Genomic DNA, 4,896 nt, shown 5'->3' on the forward strand with positions numbered 1-4,896 from the left:
ACTGGAGCATATGTTTGCCCACTGTGCATTACAGGAGCATATGTTTGCCCACAGTATGAAATTTTATCATATGTTTGCCCACAGTATGTATCTGAAGCATATGTTTGCCCACTATGCAACACTGGAGCATATTTTTGCTCACAGTATATTACTTTAGCATATGTTTGCACACTGTGAGAGAGAATGGGAGGAACGACGAAAGAAATCACGAGACTATTTATTTGGAGATGGGGATAGAAGGAGATAGAGAGAGAGACTGAGTGAGAATCTAAAGAAGGAAAAATGAGAGGGAGGGAGACACTGAAGAAATGGAAAGGGGAGGGAGAGAGAGATTGGATAATGAGAGGGGAAATGGGTGAGAAGAGAACATGTAATATATAATTATAATAGGCAAATACTGACTACAAATAAACTAACGCACGGCCACTCTTTCAGGTGTACAGTAGGTCACTGGAATCAGGAGACCTACTGGAAAGCTGGAAGACAGCTAATGTTGTCTCAATATACAAAAAATGTGACATGCAAGAGGCACTGAACTACAGGCCAGTTTCCCTAACTTGTATACCCGACAAGGTGATGGAGAAGATCATCTGGAAAAAAGCTCGTAGAACATGTGGAGAGAGAGAGCTGTGTAACACACCACCAGCTTGGGTTCAGGGATGGCAAAACGTGCTTCAAACGTTAATAGAATTCTATGACCAGGCATAAAAATTAGGCATGAAAGAGAAGGGTGGGCCGACTGCATTTTCTTAGACCGTCAGATAGTCTAAGAAAGCTGGCCAGCAGCATATGCTAGGTTAGCCAACGTAAGAACTATCTTTAGAAACTTGTGTAAGGAATCGTTCAGAACCTTGTATTCCACTTATGTCAGACCAATCCTGGAGTATGCACCTCCAACCTGGAATCCATACCTTGTTAAACACAAGACAAAGTTAGAGAAGATTCATAGATATGCCTGCAGACTAGTCCCAAAAGTGAGAGGTATGAGTTACGAGGAAAGGCTTCGGTAACTAAACCTCACGTCCCTGGAAGACATAAGAGTAAGGGAAGACATGATCATCACCTTCAAAACTCTCCAATGAATTGACAGTGTGGGCAAAGACTAACTATTTAGCATGGGTGGTACACAAAAAAGGAGATAAAGGTGGAAACTAAGTAACCAAATGAGCCACAGAGACATTAAAATGATTGTTTCCAGTGTCAGAGTATTTAACACATGGAATGCATTAGGCAGTCATGTGGTGGAGGCTGACTCCATATTCAGTTTCAAATGTAGATATGATACAGCCCAATAGGCTCCAGAATCTGTATACCAGTTGATTGACAGTTGAGAGATGCGATCAAAGAGCCGAAGTACAACACCCGCAAGCATAACTAGGTGAGTACTACGAATTTTTGTATTCGGATCCAGCAACCGGCTGACAACCAAACCCGCTGCAGAGCTCGTAATATTATTCACAGTAAATCACTCTACAAATAATTTTCATTTTGCGGCCAATACTGTAGCCTGGTTGCATCTGTGTGGCAGTAAAACCATTGGCCGAGTGCAGCTCTCATGCGTGCAACCACCCGGGCATTCATCTCTGGCTCACTGGCCAAATTGTATGTTGTTGTTCCAAACATTTTAAGCTCCACTTTCACTTATTTTCTTATTTATAAATGTGTGTTTTTAGACAAGGTATAGGGAGCATTCGTCGACTATGTTATCTGTTTTATAATAGATGTTTCTCTTGGTTTATTGTTTATAATAACGTAAATTAAATTACAAATATTACTATTATTATTATAAATATTAATAATATTTTATCATTAATATCATTAAATATTAATATTTATCATTTATATCATTATCAATATTTTTTTATATTATTATTAACTAGCTGTACCCAGCCACAGCAACCTTTCCCTATCTCCCAGTCCTCCCCACCTTTCTCCCTCCCCCATCCCCTCCTCCTCCCAACCATTCCTCACTCCCTCGTCCCTTTTTCCTTCCCATCATCCCCCTCGCCCTTCTAACCATTCCCCACTCCACTTTCCCCTCATCCTCCCCACTATCTTCCACTCCCCTGTCCCCTCGTCCTCCCTACCATCCCCCCTTCCCTGTCACCTTGTCCTCCCCACCATTCTCCATTCCCCTTTCCCCTTGTCCCCATCATCCCCAACTCCCCTGTCCCTTCGTCCTTCCCCACCATTGGCCTCTTCCCTGTCCCCTCGTCCCCCACCATACTCCACTCCTGTCCCCTCGTCCTTCCCCACCATTTCCCACTCCCTCATCTGATGATAAAATGATCTGATGTTCCCATCAGAATATTGGAAACATCAAATGATCCTTGGCTAGATTTACAAAGAAGTTACGCAAACACTTACAAACCTGTACATCTTTTCTCAATCTTTTGCGGCATTGTTTACAATTATTAAACAGTTAATGAACTCCGAAGCACCAGAAAGCTGTTTATAACAATAACAACAGTTGACCCAGCAAACACAAATCATCTAGAAAACGTTCATCTATCTTTTCCCATTGGTGTGGGAATGATTTGCATTGAGAATGGTGCAGGAGAGCCTTTGAGAAACTTTTAATAAAAAAATCCAAACACAAAGGTTTTATAATAAATAGTTTTTTACAACTATTTTGTTCCTAAAGTATTACAAATAGTTTTTACATGTTTAAATATAAAATTTATGGTGTTTTTTGTAAAATTCATTTATAAATTGTGAATGATATTTATTGGCTGAGTGAAACGTTCAAAATCCATTTAGTTATAATAAGATCAGAAAAAAATAGTTTTCCAAATTTTCTAAAAATCGCTCTTTTTAACTCAATTTGACTCCTTATGCATTCCACTAAACACTAATATCATGTTTAAATATATAATTAATGTATTATTCCCTAAAATAATTTATATAAATTATAAAAGTTGCTGGAAAGTGGTGTGAAAGAATCTGAAAACGTTTTGTTGTCTTATATTGCATTGCGTGTTCTTATTAACTATGTCTCAACTGCACAGTTTATCAAACAAGAAGATTAACATTCGTCAACCCTTAAAATCTTATATGTTATCTTGCTGGTGCAAAATGGGTGAATCTTTAAGAACTGCTAGTATCTATATGACAAATGGTATTTTCTCTAACTCAAACAATGTAGGGTTTATTATTCTACACGTATTTCTAATGACTCTTAGAAGTTTACATTCTCTGAAGTATAATTGTGAAGGCTGTGTCCATCACTCTCAACACAGAATCTTAACCCTTAAACTGCGCATGGCGTATATATACGCCCTGAGTAACATGTCCCATGGTGCGCATGGCGTATATATAGGCCATACGGTGCCAGGCCTGATTCAAATGGCCCGCGGCTACACGGGGTTCACAGTAGCTTCCTCAGGGCTCTTGTAAACAGATGTCATTTAAAAAAAAAATCGTGGGCAATATTCTCAAGTGTGAGAGGCACAGTACTGTTGGAGCAACCAAGGCCGGCGCACGCAGCATGAGCGAACAGCATTGATATTCAGCTTGTGACCACAGCATCGCCGAAAAATGTCAAAATAAATATATAATTGTTATTATTTAGCGATGACAATATTACAGATGACCCATGACTGTGATATAAATAAACAGGGTTGTGATAATAGCAGGATTGTTGTAATAATTAGTGCTGTGGGAGGAGTGATGCTGAGAGACGGAGGGAGACAGCATCGTTTACTGACTGTGTGGCCACCTGTTATTGTTTGCATTCACCATACCAGGTCAGTGGTTCTCTATGGTGAACACAAATGTAGATACTTATATATAATGTGTGTATTAGTGTAATAACAGCAAAAGGATTATGCTGGGAGGAGCCATATGGGTGACGGAGGTGACATCGTCTGCATGAATTGTCTAGCTGTTTAGAGGGTGGCCACTATGCTCTTTGAGCGCACTACAAGCTTAGGTGTACAGTTACGGTGCATAAAACATGTAGATATTTATATATAATATGTGTATATAGGGTAATAACACTGCAAAAGGTATTGTTGGGGGAGAAAGTTTAGTGCGTGTGACCTTGAAAGAGTGAGGGAGCCGCCATCTGTGTATAGCGACGACTCTTAGTGCCTGAACTAACTATATCAGCTTAGCTGTACAGTTGTGGTAAACAAAATATATACATACTTTTATATAACGTCTGTATATAGTGTAATAACACCACAAATGGGATTATTGTTGAGAGAAAGTTTAGTGCGTGTGTTGAGGGAGTGGCAGCGAGTGGCTGGCTGGTGTGTGGCGGTAACTCTTCGTTGCTTTTCGACTCAATACCAACTTAGTGGTTCGTTATGGTGACCAAAACATGCCAATACTTATATATAACCTGTGTATAGAGTGTAATAGCAGCAAAACTATTTGTTTATAGTTTTATAAACATAATAATTGAATCACTAATATGCACATCATACTTTTGAGTATAGCGATTATTAACCACTTTTATTATATAAATATATTACAATACACACTATTGAATAATATTACTGCAAAAAAACTAAGAAAAAATCAATCGGAGACATTGAAACAATTAGGTAATAATATCTTTGTGGCAACTCCCATCTGTCAACGCGGGTGACGCTGACCGGGTCTGACGACCGCTCTGTCAACGCCCACTTTTTGCCAGACTTCCTCGGTCAATTGCGCCCAAAATATGTCACCTACGATTTTTTTTTTATTTTTTCCGTGCTCAGGGGACACAAATTAACATGTTTAGAAGACGAAAAAAAATTTTTGAATTTTTTTTTTTCTTGCGCACAGGGGTGTAAATGTCCCAAGGACCCCTGAGCAGTGTAAGGGTTAAACTCCTCTCTGCAGGTTCAACTATATAATTAGTTTCCATTCTGAATCTCCATGGACATTTGTATCCAAAATGAAACC

Source organism: Procambarus clarkii, chromosome 67 (genome assembly GCF_040958095.1).
Source record: "Procambarus clarkii isolate CNS0578487 chromosome 67, FALCON_Pclarkii_2.0, whole genome shotgun sequence".
In the NCBI taxonomy this organism is placed as follows: Eukaryota; Metazoa; Arthropoda; class Malacostraca; order Decapoda; family Cambaridae; genus Procambarus; species Procambarus clarkii.